The sequence below is a fragment of the Diceros bicornis genome, chromosome 18 (assembly GCF_020826845.1).
Source record: "Diceros bicornis minor isolate mBicDic1 chromosome 18, mDicBic1.mat.cur, whole genome shotgun sequence".
NCBI lineage: Eukaryota > Metazoa > Chordata > Mammalia > Perissodactyla > Rhinocerotidae > Diceros > Diceros bicornis.
In genome coordinates this window covers 43,791,271-43,808,879 of record NC_080757.1, presented here as the reverse complement: position 1 = coordinate 43,808,879, position 17,609 = coordinate 43,791,271, and the positions used below count along the sequence as shown (strand labels likewise).

At 47.8% G+C, this 17,609-nt stretch overlaps 1 protein-coding gene across 1 annotated transcript in view; it reads left to right on the top strand.

The window, feature by feature from the left end:
• Positions 1-13,374: 13,374 nt before the first annotated feature.
• Positions 13,375-17,609, top strand: part of PLEKHM1 (pleckstrin homology and RUN domain containing M1) — a 44,235-nt gene continuing 40,000 nt past the window's right edge. Inside the window, exon 1 of the mRNA XM_058561248.1 lies at positions 13,375-13,461. The gene's annotated coding sequence lies outside the window, so the exon portion shown is untranslated. The remainder of the gene's footprint in view (positions 13,462-17,609) is intronic.

Here is a 17,609-nt window from a genome sequence, read left to right as displayed (position 1 = left end):
AGGCAATCTGCTCGAGTGCCTCAGGCTACACAGCCAAACCTGTGAGTTGGAGTTTTAACCTGGGACTGTTAGACTCCAGAGCCTGCCAGCCATACACTGCCGTGCTGTAGGGGGTCAGGATACAGAGAAGTATAAGCCATGGCTGCCGTCAAAGAGTCAATCACAATAATGATAATATTGATGAGGAGGATGGCAGCTCCTGTTTACTGAGCACCTGCGGTGGGCCAGGTCCAGTACTTTAGTTACACTCTGAGGTCACAAGGGCAGAAACTCCCCATGCCAGCTCAAACTCATAATAAGAGGGGGGCTGATTTTAATAAAAGAGGTGGACACAAAGACAGGGAGCTGACAAGAAACCAGGAGTAGAGATCCTTGTACTGCTGGGCTCCCCAAAGTGTGGACCAGGATTCCAGGCAGCTCCGGGTCCCTATTTTGGGATATTTCCATTATTTCAAATTTGGTACGTAAAGTGCGGCTTTAACAATGTTTTGTATATAACACTACCTCAAATTTGCACAATTCTTATTAGTCTCAAATGCTACCCTACCATATTTCTAAACTAAAATTCCCAAGAGTAAGATTCTGCTTTGCCCAGCTTGACCTCGATTGAGCAGTATTTTTGCCAGAGCCCAGAGTCTTCACCTGGCCAGCCTGTGGATGAGCTGGTTCATCCAGGTATGCACCCCTGGATGTAGCCTGGAAGGAGGAGGGGTGCCCAGGGTCAGGTGGTACAAAACATGGCTGCCTAGGGCTGCCTCTGTCTCCGTCTTACTGTTGGGCAAACTAGCTCAGAGCCGAGCTCCGAACGGAGATCTGAGTGATAGAAGGAGAAGGAGGGATACAAGGCCAACAGCTACTAAATGAATGAAAATTCTCACTGATTCCGATGTCAGAGAAATTAGCCATTTTTAAAAAGATAATGAAATAAGACAATGTATGATTAGGGCAAAAATGATACTGAAAAGAAATGTCATAGGGGTTCAGAGGAGGGAAGGTTGGCCAAGCTAGAGAGAGTCCATGAAAAAGAAGAAACTTGAGCTAGGCCTGGATTATATGCCAGAAACTGTGCCTGGTGCTGGGGAAAGAGTTGACTGGGACAAAGTCCCTGCCCTAAGGGGCCCCTAAGACTGAAAGAAGGACAGACACCTGAGGGTATACATAGAAGGCAGTGTGTTGGACATGGCAGTACCCATGTACCAAAAAGAAGTAGTTCAGCTCTCGATTGGCTGGAAAGGAGTAGATGTGAGGGATGGCTTGGAGGCGAGGAAGTGGAAGAAAGCCAAGTGGAAGTTTTTTAGGCTGACATGATGAAGGAAAGGCATTCTAGACAGAGGATGGTAGAAAGGCAGAGAAGCATGAAACTTCGGATGTGCTTGACCTGTGTGCAGTCTGGTGTTCTGGAGCCTGCAGCACAAGGAGGAAAAGGCAGAACATGAGGCCATGTGGGTAAGCAGGGAACCGCTCCCAAAGGGCCTAGTGAAGGCCCATGGACTTGACCAAACAGAACTTGAACTACTAATGTTTTAAGCAGAGAAGAGACATGATCAGGCTTGAGTTTTAGAAAGAGTACTTTGATGGTGGCCTATAAATAGAGAGGCCAAGAGATCAACTTGGGGGTTTAAACTAAGTAGGAACGGGGAGAAAATGGGGCACCAGACGGGAGGTTTTGATGCAGCTGAAGAACGTGTACAGTAGGTATACTTGAGTGAGAACTAGCAGGACAAGAGCTTATGTTCAGAGAGTGGAAGATTGGACTTTTGAGATTTTTATGGTAATTCTAGATGTTGATAAGGTCCAAGCGTAACCTGGAATGGGATCAGTGAAGTGTTGGGAATCTAGGAAGTGAGGAGCATCAAATCGGATAGTCATGGAGATTCATTTCCTTTCTGCTTTCAGTAGCTTAGCAGAGAGCTAGCTCAGCAGGTACCGGTGAGCTCAATGGGAAAAACAGACTCCCCTTTCTCATGAGATCGTTTCTTTCATCAGTCAGTTTCCACTGTTAGTGGCATGGGTGTTCCCTGCCTCGCCATCCCTGTAAACGTGTGCATTCCGGGCAGGCTCCCTCTATACAGGAGCTCTAGCCATGGGATACATGGTCCAGCTAAGTCTGGCCTAATCCCTTTCTCTGAAAGCTTGGGGGATTGAGTGCACTCTATTATTATTTTGCTTGTAAGTTTACCCAAAAAATAAAACTCTACTTTATATTTGTACATTTGGTACTACTGTCCTCTTTATGTGATGGGGTCAAGGAATTTTGTGCCCAGGAAAATCTATGGGTTGTTGGCATGGCAGGTATTACAGTAGAGGGGAAGACTTGGAGCCCAGGGCCAAAGTCCCCAACCATTACAAGGGCATGATTCGTTAATATACCAGCTCAGAGGGTCTCAAGTCTGTCTGGCTCAACCCTTGTATCAGACAGCATATTGATTATCTGCTGCCATGTAACAGATCACACCAAAATAGTGTCTTAAAACAACAATGAACATTTATTCCTCACTATTTCTGTGAGTCAAGAATTCAGGAGTAGCTTGGGCAGTTCTGGCTCTGGGTCTGTCTCTCATGAGGTTCTCAGGATATCAGCCAGGGCTACAGTCATCTGAAGGCTTGACTGAGGCTGGAGGGCTCACTTCCAAGGTGGCTCACTCACGTACATGGCTGCCAAGGTGGTGCCAGTCATTAGAGGGAGGCCTCAGTTCCTCCCCATATGTGCCTGTTCACATGCTACTTGATTGAATATCCTTACAACATGACGGCTGGCTTCCTCCAGAGTGAGCAATCTAATAGCAACAGAGACAGAAGTTATCCTTTTTATGACCTAACCTCAGAAGGCACATGGCATCACTTCTGCCACATAACATGCATAGTTAGAAGTCATTCATTAAATCCAGCTCACATTCAAGGGGATGGGATTTAGACTCCACTTTTGAAGAACGAAGACTCAAAGAATTTGCAGAATTTGCAGGTAGTTTTAAAACTACCACAGGCAGGAAAACAGAAACCACTCTACATATTTTGAGCAAAAAAAAAAAAGATTTTATGCAAGCAGTTGGTGCTTATCATTGGAGAGCCTAATGGTGGTGCAAGTTGGGGGTGGGGGGATCGCACCACTAGGTCTCAGGTTATTTACCACAGCTGCTTTCCGTAGACTCAGCATTGCTGCTGCCACTCAGAAGTCATGAACCTTTTGGAAACCACTGCTGAGGTCCTTGCAGCCCCACAGCCCCAAGGCTGGTGACTAGTGGGGGAATATGGAGTCCAACATGCAGCCTGCATGTCTGCTGCTGCTGTGGAGGAGGAAAGAATGACTTCCACCTCTTTCCACCTTCCAAATTTCACACAAGTACATTTTATTGGCAGAACCCTGCTGTCCAGGGAGTCTGTGAAATGTGGTTCCCAGGCTTCCAGCACCTGCAGAGAAAGGGGTAGAAATGTGTGTCAAGAGCCAACCAACACTATCCAGCATACCTCCAAATACAGGGGTGGTGAGGAGGCCCCACCTATACTTGGAGGTGCCCTGGCGCCCTACTCCTTTTTTTGTAGGCTTATGGATGTTCAAGGCTTTGTGAAAGGGGGGTGGTGTCTACATGCAGTAACATGGTGGAGAACTAGTTAAGTCAGAAACCTGGGACGGTGTCATTCTAGCTGGGCAGCAGGTGAGGCACTGGATGCTGATGACATGCAGTCATCCCCAGAGGTGACTGGAGAAACACCTGGAGTTAATGCTTAGTTTGGTCTCTGGAATGTTCTCACTGGAATGAAAGATGGGTAGACTGCAGGCAATGCAGTATCAGAGAAAACACAGCCCCCATTCAAAAGGGCTGCTGGAGAAAAGGTGTCCGCAGGGAAATATAATTTCTCAAATATGGTCTATGGACCTCTATACTCAGACATCCCAGGGACACTTATTTAAAAGGCTGATCCTGAAAAATAAATAAGTAAATAAATAAAAATAAAAGGATGATCCTGGACATCCCCCCGCCTTGCTGGAAAAAAACAAAACCAGACACTATCTAAAGTGATGAGGACAAATTTCAATCAGAAGTATACTATTGTAATAGTATAGGGAAGAGTCCATCATGCAGTGAACTCAACTGCGATTTGGACAGAGGTGATGGGGCATTTTACAGGGAGACTGAGGGAGTAGGGAGGGGGGTGAGTGGGGGTCTGTAGAGTCAGAGAAGTGAAAGATGACAAAGAGCAGGAAGGGAGTGGTTGGTCTGTGTGAAACCAACCTGGGTCTGCTAACTGGCCCTCATCAAAGTTACGCTCCTACCCTCTCGCAGAGGCTAGGCGACAGGGGCCCTGTCTCCAGGTGTCACTGGAACAATAGTGAATTCATTTGGCAGCCTTGAGTTTTCTCAGGCAGGCACTTTAAGGGGGCTCGGGTCATCCTAGGGATGTGACCTTGAGCTGTTGGAAACTATGTTAGTGTTTGTTCAAGTCTTTATAGGCCAAGGTTAAGTTGAAAAGAGGGCTCAGAGGAGCCTGGCTAGAGTTTGGTCAAGGGAACAATCTGTCACCTTCCAAACCCACATGCCCAACGCTCCTGAGTCAATCTCCAAAACAGAGGGACCCATTTTAACAGGCCTTTGTATGCTCACTAAACTACTGAAGTATGACAAGGAGGGCAGAGAGGTGGGGGAAGCAGAGGTTGTCTGGCTTCTTCAGGGCTGGAGGTCAGCAGGGATTTGAGGCTGGGAGAGGCAGAGCAGAGCAGTGTGAGGATGACTGGGAGGCACGACTGGATTCTTAACTTTGGACCCCCAACATAGGTAACACTGGACGGCTGCCACGCCCATGAAGGTCAGGGCCTGTCACTCCTGGCAAGCACCTGGCGCCACCAGCTCTGGCTCCTGAGGTCCCAGTGGGAGTGAGATGTTACTGAGACCTGGAGGATGGCAGTGGAGCACCAGCTTGGGGGTGTAGAGAGAGCACACCCATTCAAGAAGAGGAAAGGTCCTGATGCCTGAAGCAGAAGTAGGAAGGAAGGTTTGGCGCCACAGTGTGGAGTGTTTTGGTTTGCAGGGCAGAAAGAAATTAAACTAAAGCCTGTGAACAATGTGAAGGCTTCATGTGGATGAGGCCACACCCCAAGGATGGTGGAGCAGTAAAATAGGAGCCTGGCTGCCTGACACGTGGACCACCAAACTAGCCCTGGACTACTTAACCAGGTTATGACATGAGAAATCAATAAACTTCTTTCTTATTTAACTCACTGTCGTGTTGCGTCTCTATTGCAGCAGCTGAACCTATAACCTAATAAAGGAGTGAGTATGTGTATTGGTTAGCTATTGCCACAATAATGCTATGTAATGAACCATCCCCAAACTCAGTGCGTTGAAATAACAATTCTCACCAGTCTGCAGGTGGGCAGTACAGTATGCTTTAACGCTCTGCTGGCTGGGTCGGCGCCACTTCTCCCTGCTGGTCTGCACATCAGCTGGGGTAGCTCTTTTCCATTTGTGTTCATTCTGGGGCCCAGGTGAAGAGGCAACAGCTACCCAAGAGAAGCATAAGAGGGCAAGCAGAAACCCATCAGGCCTCTTCAAGCCTAGTGCGGAACTGGCACACTTTCGTTTCTGCCCATTCCAAGGGCCAAAGTAAATCACATGGTCAAGCCCCAAGCCAGGGGATGGGAAAGTACACTCCGCCCACAATGAGACACAGCAAGATGTGGCTGCAGGGAGGTAAGGCATGGGGGCCAGTAATTCTGTCTGTCCCAGGATGTGACTGAGCACTGGTTTGGAGGTTACACATCCCAGCCTTCACTCTTCTAGATGTTGCCTATGAATGGAATGGAGCATCTCAAAGACAGGGTCCATCAGTGTGAAGACTCAACCACACTTCTCTATTAGGTCAGGAACCCTGACAAGGCAAGAATCACATTGTCCTCTCTCCAATGCCTTAGTACCAGGCCTGCCCTCAGTGATGACTCAGGAATGTTACAGAGTGAAGACCGTTTCTTCATTCTCCTCATATGATTTCTTATGAAATATAGACTGACCTCGTAAAGATCAGCGCATAGTGCTATGTATTTGCCCCATAAGCTACAAAAGGACTGTGCCATTTGGAACTGCGATTTGTATCCACATCTGTCTGATACTGAATCCTGTATCCACTGCCTCCCATAGGGATCTCCAGAAGAAAGGGCTTATACAAGGTACACACCAAAACAGGTTAGTGAAATTTCTTTCTTTAGAGGCCATTTGAAACTGGAAAGAGTCTCATTACCTGAAATATCCTAAGAGGAAGGCTGTCTAAAGGCACAACCCTAGTCAGGGGTCCGCACTGACTTAAGAACAGTGAGATTCACCATCAGAACCCCCATGGTTCTGCAAAGCCTCTTGGCACCTCTCATTATCTCTTTTGCCCTCTCATCAGGGCAAAAGTAAAATTGGCCCCAGATACTCTACCTTAATTGCTGCCTTTCCCAGCAGACTTTGCCCTCTAAAGGACAACCACTTAAGGAGAGCCATGATTAACCCTAAAGAATGCTACCATCATCATTGAATTCTAGGCACAGGGCATGAGGGTGTATTTTAGGGCAGTGACTCATGGTAAGTTGTTTCCTCCAGTCTCTGAAAGGAGCTATTCAACGTCAAGCTGTCTCAGACTCAGGCTGATAAAAGTGGAGAGGTGGGGCACCTAGCATTGTTGCAAGTTGTGTTGGTTATGATACGTGTAGAAGATTTTAGAGCTTGTTATTTAAAGTGATAGCCCATGGCTCCCTGGGCTGGGTAAGGGCTTGCCTTAGTGGATTACAAAAGGATATTATGCAGCAGCTTTTAAAAATAAGCCAGACCAGGATAATCTATCTTCAGATATACAAGTGTTATTAAGTGAACAAAGCAAGATGTGGTACAGTGTGTATAATATACTACTACACACTGTGCATTATATGTGTAAAACTACACAGTCCAGTCCAGTAGCTACTAGCCAATGTGGCCATGTAAATACAAATTTAAATTAATACAAATTAAGTAAACTTTAAGAATTAACTCCTAAGTCACACTAGCCACATTTCAAGTGCTCAGTAGCCACATGTGGCCACTATATTGGACAGCGCAGATAAACGAAGACTGTCATCATTATAGTTCTATCGGATGATGCTTGTACAGAATATCTCCGGAAGGACACAAGAAACTGGTAATGGTGGTTGCTTTCAGGGAAGGGAACTAGGAGGCTGCAGCGCCATATTCCCTTTTGTACCTTTTGAATTTTATATCATGTGTTTGTATTAGGTATTTAAAAGATAAATTTTAAAAAACAAATTGAGAGTTAGGAAACCCCAATATAGGGTCACTGTACCAGGACAATGATTCCCAGGAGATTACTTTGCAATCTGCCTAAAACAAAATAAATTAGTAGATATGATTTCACATTTAATTTTTTTTCACAGCTTAAACTTTTAGCTCCTGCCACCATCTCTCTGCTCACGTGAGCTTGCAGGCAACAAAGTGAAGTAATAAGTAGCAAGGGGATGTTAAAGGAAAAAACCAACTGTCAAGCACTGATCGACAGCATTTTTTTCCTGAGAAATGTGAGCGGAATATTGTGATTTTATTTTGCATGAATAAACAAACAGCCTGTTGGTAAGATTTTTCCTTGTTCTGTAAGAAAAATAAGTGTTCTACAGAATGTACAACTTCCCGGAGACCTGCCTCCTGAGCAAGTTTGAGAATCGGTGTAAGAGGGGATGGGGATCTTGCTTAAAATCTGTATCCAGGCCAGTTAAGGTGGGAATGGAGTAGGAGGAGCTGTGCAACACCAAAAGATGCTTTTAGAGGAAGAATGGACATAGACCCAAAAGGGACAGGAGAATACTTGTTGCTCTGCTCAAAAGACAACTCCCAGAGCAGTGATTTCCAAGCTGTGGCCCCAGGCCCTTGGAACACGTTACAGCAGGGGGCCTCTCAATGCATGTGTGCACCAAGCACTGTTGGCAGAGCAAATAAGTCCTGTGTCTCCCACGAATATAATTATTGTATCACTAACAGTGATCATATATTGAGTGTGTATGCCTGTCTCCTTGGAATCTTACAGCTATCTGAGGTAGATGTTATTAATAGATGAGGAAACTGAGAGGTGAGGGGTAAATAACTTGCCCAAGTTCACAAAGATAATATATTAGTCACGGCTCTTTATGTTTCAAGTGAAAGAAATCCGACTGAAATATGCTTAAACCAAAAATGCCGTACATTATATCAGCTCATATAACTGGGAAGCCTAAGGGCTTAAAGCTGGCTGCATCCAGGGCTCAAACAAGTCATCCTCTCCCCATCTGCCCCTGACTGCCTTCCTCGGTGACGGCTTCAGCCTCCGGAGGACTCATGCCCCATGACAGTAAAGCCGGTCATTAGTAATTCCAACTCTACACTGCTGATGAGCTAACATCTCAGAGGAAAGCCCGTCCTTGAAAGGCCTCTGATTGGCCTGCTTGGACCGTGTGTCTGGGAAGAGGAGATCCTGATTGGCCAGCCACAGTCACGTGCACATGCTGGGCGGGGCCTTAAGCCAGTAGCACTTCAGTCACCTGTGAATCACGGTGCGTAGAGGAGGCTCAGCCGAAGGTCGAGAGGGAGGTTCTGTACCAGAAGAAAGGGGTGAGGTGGTGAATGAAGGATCAAAGATTGAAGCTAGGTGGAACTAACCCTTAAGCCTAGACTGTTAACAGGTTTTCACATGTTTATAATGCTGTTGTGGTAAGTAAAACACAAATTTATTTAAAAGCGGTAGTGCCTTCATGGTAATTTATAGTCCTTACATATTTTTTCCCCAGTTAATGGATACTAAAAGTATAACTACTATCATGAGGAGGTCCAAAGTCCGTTCTGTATTTTACTATTAGGTAGGGGTTTTTAACTGAGGATGTGCTCCAGCAAAGAGACAGTAAAGAAAGCAAGAAGAGAAGGGAGCCAGGAAAAGGCTGAAGCCCGGGAAGAGGTGAGGGGAAGTTACAGGGTGGCAGCTGTGTGACAGGCCAGGGAGGTGACTAGAACACACTGGAGGAGAGACCCGGAGAGAGGGCTTTGAGGGAAATGGGCATGAACTGCTACCCCAGAGCACTGGGGGAGAACTGAGGATGTGATAGTGGCAGATAGTACAAGAAGAGAGGGAGAGGAAATTCAACACCTGGGGTCGGGGAGGGGAAACAGATGTAATCGCAGTACATTATTAAGCTCTGTGGTAAAAATATTTACATAGTCACAATTCTTTAAACAATTATTTGGAAATAGTGACATAACTAAACCTCAAGAATGGACTCGAGGGGGGAGCGTAAAAGAACTAACTCCTTGCCTATGTCACTAGGAAGTCAATAGACAGTGTCTAAAATGGATAAATCAAGAACTAGAAGTCAAGCGACATGGCGATAAGCACCAGAAGATTCAGCTAAAACCTGCTGCCTAGAAGTAACCAAGCCCAGGGAACTCCCACCCCCAGGAGGGTGGGGATGGTTGGGGGCAAGGATCATTATGTTTAATCGTTTCATTTCGTTCTATTTGAACTGTAAACTATGGGTGTAACAAAACTTTTTGCTAGTTTTTTTAGTTCATTATTTTGTGATCTTTAATTTTTTTTCAGTTTTTTTGAGGTAGAATTGACAAATAAATTTAAAAAAATTTTTAAATCCATTTTTTAAAAGAGTGGGAAGAACCAGCTTCCTACAACAGAACCCAGGAGAACACTAGCTATTCCTTTGTAGAGAGATGGCTTAACTCCTAGTTTGATGATTTCAATCAGATGCCAAGTAAGGATACATCTGGGATTCAAACAAGAAGGGATCTCACTCTGATGCTCAGAAGTGCAGTTAAAGGCAGGGACCTCACCAGACTGGGAAGGTGAGGATTAGCCAGAACTGTCATAATTACAGCTAGTCATCTTTGAGTGCTTACTACAGACCAGAAACCGTCCTAAGGATGTTATCTTACTTAATCCTCACATCAACTACTGTTTTCCCCAGTTTACAGATGAGGAACTGAGGCTCAGAGAGTTTGAGGAACTTCCCTGAAGTCACACAGTCTGGCCCCTCTGCCTGAGGCTAAGGGGACATGGGGTGTCGTGACTTACTTCTCTTTTCTGAACATCAATAAAATTCAATTTAGAAGTTTCTATCTTCAATGCTATCTCAAGGAGCCTGTGGAAAATACTGACTCTGTGGCAGCTGCCTTAGCCCCACACTTGTTGGGTTGCCCTGGGCCCCACACTGTTTTAGGGAAGGCCCAGCAAACGGTATGGGACAGAGCTGGGATTCAAACCTAAGCATTCCTGGCCCCAAAGTCCACTTGCTCTGCCACTGAACTATGCTACCTCTCCAACTAGAATCAGAAAGAGCTGGGTGAGAATCTTGCTTCCACCAGTTGCTAGTTGTGCCTTGGGCTCCCAAGTTACTTAACTTCTCTTAAGCCTGTTTTCTTATCTGTACCATGGGGATAATAATGGCGCCTACCTTCCAGGTGGTTGGTAAGGACAAATCACAATTCCTACCTGGCAAACAGTAGGAGCTTCTACTTTCCACAAATGTTAAATCCCTTACCCTTCAACTCCTAGGTTAGGGAAGAGATTCTCACGTTTTATTATGCTTTAGATCAATCCGTGATGAGGGCAGGGGACGGGAGGGGTGGTCAAGCCCAAATTCTTGGATCCCATCCTAGAGTGACTCATTAGGGCTGGGGTGGGGTTCAGGTATCTGCATGTTGGACCTGTCCCCAGGGAATTTGGATCCTGCAGTTCTCCTGTCTGACTTTTAACAACTCTGGATAGTAATTGAAATCTAAGCTGACAGACCAGTGGGATATGAAGTGCCTTTGCAAATGTTTTGTGCCCTTCCTGCACTGGCCTCCAACTGTGTCTGTGCAATCCCCTTTTCCCCCTTACCCAATCAATCTTTATCTCCCCTTCCATTCTGACCCCCTCCCCTTACTCTTTCCTTTTCTTACTTCCTAGCTTCCTCTCTACCTCTTGGTGCACCCCCCCCTGAGCTCAGCCTGCATTCCTATCCACAGGCCATTTCTCTGCCAGTCCCTTCACGTGCAATTCCCTTTCCTCTACTCACCTGGAAGGCTCAGATCAAGAGTTACTTCCTCCAGGATGCCTTTCAAGCTCTCTTCTCTGGTCCCATGGCACTTTGCATGTGCCTTTATTATTGTTCAAATCACAAGGTAATGTGAGATTCTTTTTCTGGCTGGGGTCTACCTGGTGGGTTCATGGTCCATATATGAAATCTTTTGTGGAAATGTGCACCATGTGTGTGCATTTCCTTCTCCTTCACCATTCCCCGCACCCCCCAATCCAGATCCATAGCTTTATTTAGCCTTACAAAGGGATGTAGAGGAAGACAAGCCTGCAGACTTTGTAGAGAGGTGGAGAGGCCTGGGAAGTATGAGAAGACCGGGAGATGGGGGCTCCTGAAAAGGCAGACAAGAGATTACGCTGCTGGGTTCCCAAAGCTTTTGCAGGCAGCAGCTGCCCAAAAACTCATTGGAATAACTGAGGGGCATTGCATGCTCAGTTTTGGGGGAAGACATTCTTGTGTCAAGCCACTGATGCTCTTGCGGTGCCAATTATGGCCAGAAACACTATCCTTTTGCCAAGGTAACCAGATTTCCCTAGTAAATCCCTTACTTTCCACCTTGCTTAAAATGAATTTAACACCAAGAGAATACTTTGCCTCTATGTCCTTATTTCTAATCTTCCTGCTCAACCATTAACCATAGTGAACACACTCAGCACTCAGACTCATCTAGCCTAACACCCAGGAGGGGTGGTTCTCACTCCTGGAGAGAGAGTTAGTAAAGGGACAGCCCCCACACTGTCCGGGGCGTCACCCCCAACAGCTGGTTGTATAGATGGTGTCGGGGAAAGAGGGAGAATCTCCCTCTGCCCTTTCCCTTAAGGTTCTTCTGGCTGGCCAAATAATCAACAAGACAGGTTAGCAGGAGAAAATAATACCAAGTTTAATAACATGTATACATGGGAGAAAGCAGGGACACTGCGTTTCTCAACACAATAGCAGAAATTCTCGTCTTAAATATCTTTTTCAGCCAATGACAAAGGAGGATTTTGGCGGTGGGGGACAAGTCACTAGAGATGAGCTCATCCCCCTCTCTTCTCCAAACAGAGAGGGAGATACCTTTACAAATGGAGATTTCCCTTATAAATGTAAATGATTGTCTGGCAACTCTTCGCAGGGTCATCCAGAGAATGTGGCCAGAGAGACAGAACTTCTGATAAGAGGGGCTTGTTGGTGCCTTTCCTATTGTAACACTTACCCTACGTTATCTTTACAGCCATCATGATAGATCTGTTCCAGGAAGGAGCTACCATGTCAAATTCCTTAGGCAGTTAGTGGGGGAGGTCAAATGTCCCTCAGAGAAAACAATCAAGGTAAAGAGATAGATTTCAGGGTGGCCAAATCTTGATCTCCCACAATGGAAACAAGCACTGGGACCTCGACCCTCCCAGAGAAAGGAGGGACACCTTCCTTCTGGGAGAGGCCGTTGGAGCACCAGACCCCTGGCCGAGATCAGTGGAGCTTGCTTCTAAGCACTGGCCTATTCCCTGGCCAGCCCTGTAGCCACTCTCAAGGTCCCCCGGGCCTGCCTGTACCCGTACCTCTCTGTCCCCCACAAAACCCAGGCCCTAGGCTCCCAGTTGATCAAAAGCCTGCATGTGTCGAGTGTCTGAAGCGCGGCAGCACACCTCCTGCTACTTTTGACCTTTTGTTCTGAGTCCATTTGAAAGAGAAATGTCACTTCTACGATGGAAAGCAAACTACATGGCTGGATGAGAATAAGCGGACCCTTGAGCTTCTTGCACGCGGGGCTGATGGGTAGGTTACAGGAGAATGCCCAGGGGACCTCAAGGCGCTCCCTTGGTATAAGGTATGGTCAAAACATGTATGTTTTTTGTGAGAGCCGCCAGGCGGGAGGCTCCAACTTCGTCCTGCGCTCTGCTTGCTGGGCTGCGCTGATGCCCTCGGGGAGGCAAAAATAGGGTAGGCCTTATTGGTCCCATTTTACAAGCGGGCAGCCTTCCCTGAAGGAGGCCAAGCGACGGCCCCAGTGCTACTCAGATGCTGCTGAGGCCAGGCGAGGTCAGGAACCGAGAAGCCACGATCTCGTCTGACGCAGGCCCTGCTGGTGGCTGGCAGTGGGGACGCGTTGTGCCCGGCGGCGGTGGTCTCACCTATCCGCGCCGCGCTGGTCCCAGCCTCCCAAGACCACGCACCCACGCTGGGGCGGGGAACCCTCCGGCCTCCGAGAGCGCCGGCCCCGCCCCGCGGCTCCTCCGGGCCCCGCGATTGGCTCCGCGGGCCGGGGGCGGGGCCTGAGCCGACGTGGTGGCGTCAGGCGCCTAGGGCACGGCTTCCTGTTGTCAGTGGCCAGGAGGCCGAAGCGTCGGGTCTGAGGCTTAGGGGCTGCTGCGGCCGGGAGTGCCCCTGCCCCCTGCCGACTCCCTTTGGTGAGTTAGGGGTCGGGGGCGAGGAGGGCAGCGGAGGGGCGGCGGGGCCGAGACGCGAACGGGCGCTGGGCCAGCACCCCTCTCCGTGATCCCAAACCCCTGGTTGCCTTGCAACCGTCCTGCTTCCGAGCCCTCACCCTTGCCAGCCCAAGCCCTTCACCCCACCCTATTCCGACCCTAGCCTTCGGGCCGCACTTCGGCCCGTCCCCTCCACCTTCTCCCACTCGTGACCTGACCCCAGCCCTTCACCCCTTCCCGTCACCACCGGTCTTGCGTAAAGGCAGCCTTCCCCTTGACCCCAGTCTAGCTCAGTTCCAACCCCTACCTCGGCCACATCTCTCTGCCTCCCTCTAACACATCTCATCCTCACCCCTCAACCCCTTTGGCAATCCTAATGCTCCACGCAAACCTTCTTGAGACCCACCATTCTGGTTTGCCCTTTTCTGGCTCAGCTCTCTTATCCCAATCTCCCACACCCCCCTGCTCAGCTCCCCAAGGTCTGCTCCTCCTAAACACCCCACTTCTGTCCCACTCTCGTTTAAGATCCACCACCAAAGTAGATGCCCTTTTCAGCTCACCCCTTTCTTCGTGATAACTCTGATCACAATCCTGTGCTAAGTCTTGTATGTATCTTCTTGTCCTCACAGGCTCAACCCCTAACTTCCTAGCCCATCATATCCGTCCTTACCATCTCCAAGCCTCCTGAGGACACTTCATCCCTAAGTCTTTGCTAGACTGCCCCCAACTCTTGCTGCCCAGTTCTTACCACCCTCACCCAATCTTACTAACAATGAGATCTCTGTGTGACTTCACCTCTGCTATCCCCACCTCAACTCTTCACCCCTACTCTGCACCCATTCTTTCCTTGACACAGTCCCTATTCAATCTGAAAATTTACTGCAGGGTCCCCTGCCAACCCCACCGGCTGCCCCTCAACGGCCAGATCTAGGTGCTTGCTCAGATCTGGGCTGTTAGAGACTGAGCAGCTTGATTGGTGAGTGCAGGGTCTCATATGGTAAATATGTGTGGAGGAGTAGAGAGCCCCCTCTTGGGTCAGGGATTTTTCCTGGGTATCTGGTCCCCTGTACCTGTCCTTAGGGACTATGTTACCAGAATTCATGTTAAATTACTTGCGATGGCATCTGGAATGGTAGGTATCATCCACGTACCTTGTAGGTGAGGAATGGCCACACACCTAGCTCACTCAGCCTGGGGCAGCGGGAGCCAGCACTTCCTTTTGGCTGGTGTTCTGGCCCTGCAGAAACTTAGGGAGTACCACTGTGTGGGGTTGGCTGTGGTCACAGAACCACTTCCATGTGTATAATCCAGGCACTTGTAAAGGGCTCTTACCTAGTGCTCCTCCTGGCCAGAGCTGATAGCAGATCAGTCCCAAGACTGAACACAGGGAACACGAGGGTTGCCAGAGGCGATGTTACTTGTTACGAAGACTAGAGGTGTGTGGGTCCTGGGGAGGCTGAGGGTACAGAGGCTGCTGAATCACTTCCTCTTTTTGCAGGTGCTGGATCATTGAATTTTAGCCATTTTGGTTACCCATGAACACAGGGAGCCGAGTTATCTCAGAGTAGCTGAGGCAGAGGGACATTCCTGAGGCACCCAGTCCCCATACTTTGCATTTGTAATCTCTTGGGCTTTGTGGGTGCACATTCTCTCCAAATTCTGGTGACCTAGCTTCAGAAGGTTGGCCATTTGACAGCAATTTTAAAGGGTCCCAAATAGGACCCATTGTCTTTGCTTGCCATTTGTAGTCTTGTTCCTTTGAAAATCAAATGCCCTTCTACCTTCAGTATCCCCCCATTAAGGTGCAATATATCTGAATGATTTTCAGCCTGTTGGCAGCTTGGTTTAACAGAAGGAGTTCCACAGTGACACCCCCCAATCCCCCTGAAGAATTGTATACCATAGCTTTTCCAGCTTTTCCACACTTGTCCAGAAATCCAACTTTCTTCAGGTAGAAGGAGGTGCTGTTTACTCACTCAGCACTCACATGTCTGAAAGATCAGCTGCCTTTCTGAATCAGAAGATAACTTTGTCATTCTTTTCCATAGCCTGTGAAATGGAGATACTTGCCCTGAGCCTTATTTTTATTTTCTTCATCAGTTGATTCAGCAAGTATTTTTTGGGCACCACTGGGTGCCATGCACTGTTGCACTAGAAATGCAGTGGTGAATGAGTCTAACAAAGTTCCTGTTTTCATTCATTCAGAGTTTGGTCCTTGGTAGAATCCTAAGAATATGGGGGAGATGGGTGTTATTGGATGGAAGAAAGGAGGGAGGAAAGAAAGATACCCAGTGTTCACTGACTTCACATTTCTGGCCTCACCCATTAGCCCTTGGTCTGGGAATCACAAGTTAGAAGTTTCTGTCCCTCCAGCTGGTATTCAATTGCTTCAAAGGCCTAGTTCCCCCAGCACACTCCCTCTTTCCAACCCCTCACAGGACACTTGTCCAGAAATCCAACTTTCTTCAGGTGGAAGGAGGTGCTGTTTACTCACTCAGCACTCACATGTCTGAAAGATCAGCTGCCTTTCTGAATCAGAAGATAAGTTTGTCATTCTTTTCCAACTGATAAGTTTGTCTGTCTTTGCCGTCTGAAAAACATGACTCATCAATCGGTACAGCAGCTGGATGGCTTAAATGGCAGACTGTTGTTCTGAACAGCCAGCTACAGGGTTGGATTCAAGCTGGAGAGAGGAGGCTGTTGGGAATGGCTGAGAGGTCTCTAAGGAGAAAAGGTTGCTGTTTACTGATGGATGGAGTGTTTCAAAAGCAGTGAAGCCAGGTCATCCATTTCTTCTTTTAATGTAAGTCTCATCGAAGCCATTCTTCTCTTTTCTTTCTTCCTTGGTATCTGGAGGAAGTGAAATTGGACATTTATAGAAGGCCAGGCAGTATAATGAAGAAAAACAACCAGAACAATTCCTTTCTAACTGTGTGTTGGAATGTTTAAGAAAGCACAGCTCTGGCTGGCCCGGTGGCATAGTGGTTAAGTTCATGCACTCCGCTTTGGCGGCCCAGGGTTCGCAGATTCAAATCCCAGACGCGGACAGATGCACTGCTCCTGACGCCATGTGTGGCAGTGTCCCATATACAAAATGGAGGAAGAAGAGCACAGGCATTAGCTCAGGGCTACTCTTCCTCAGCAAAAAGAGGAGGATTGGCAACAGATGTTAGCTCAGAGCCAATCTTCCTCACAAGAAAAAAAAAGAAAGAAAGGACAGCTCTGAAACTTGGGTACCATGGAAAGGACCTGGCCTCAGCTGGTTGGGGCTACAGATCTGATGGACAAGGTTGTTTCTTGTTGGTTTTAAGCCTTATTTGATAAAATGGAGCTTCTGAGCCTCTTAAGAGCCTATAAGTAATAAGTTTGCCTGAAACTCTTCCAACCAAAGACCTGAAACAGTTTGATCTGGTGAAAGGCACAGGACTTGGGATGAGGAAACCACAGAATTCTGTCCCTTACCTGGGGCCCGTTTCTACTCAGCCTCAGTTTTTTCCTCTGTTAAACAGAATGAAATGAGATTAGAGAATGAGATCAGAGAAGCTTTGAGAGATGTGTCAGGGTGAATCAATGCTAGGGTGAGAGGTAGACTTAACGTGGTTTGGAGTTTCCTAAAGGACAGATAGAAGTCACCTTTTCTGCTAAACTCCACCCGTGATGTTGGAAGAGCCTTTTGGGGGTATTGCCCAAGTTCTCTCCTTACCCTCTTCAGCCTAGGTCTTCTTGAAGTCGCACCTCTCTTTGGTTTGGTTCTTGGTGTCAATGCAGAGTGTTCTGAGGACGGGAAATGAAACCAGTCCCATAGGATGGTAGCCTGGGGGTCTGGGCCACCCGGGAGGATGGTGGAGCACTGACTCAGCAGTCAGGAGACCCAGAGCCCGGCTCTGCTTCCACCAGCGCGTTCTAGGGTCGGAGACTGTCAGATCCCTGCTCTGAGCCGCTTTCCTGCCTCCCTGTGGCGTTATGCAACAGACACACAGAGGTAGGTTGCTTTGGCTTCCTCCGAAGAAAGGTGTGTCCTGAATTATGGCCTGAACCCCAAAGTCTGAGTCCTGTTTTATGAATTGTCAAGTGGCTGTTCTCTTCCTGGATTCCTCTGCGCTGTTGTCATTTTGTGGCTTTTCTGACAC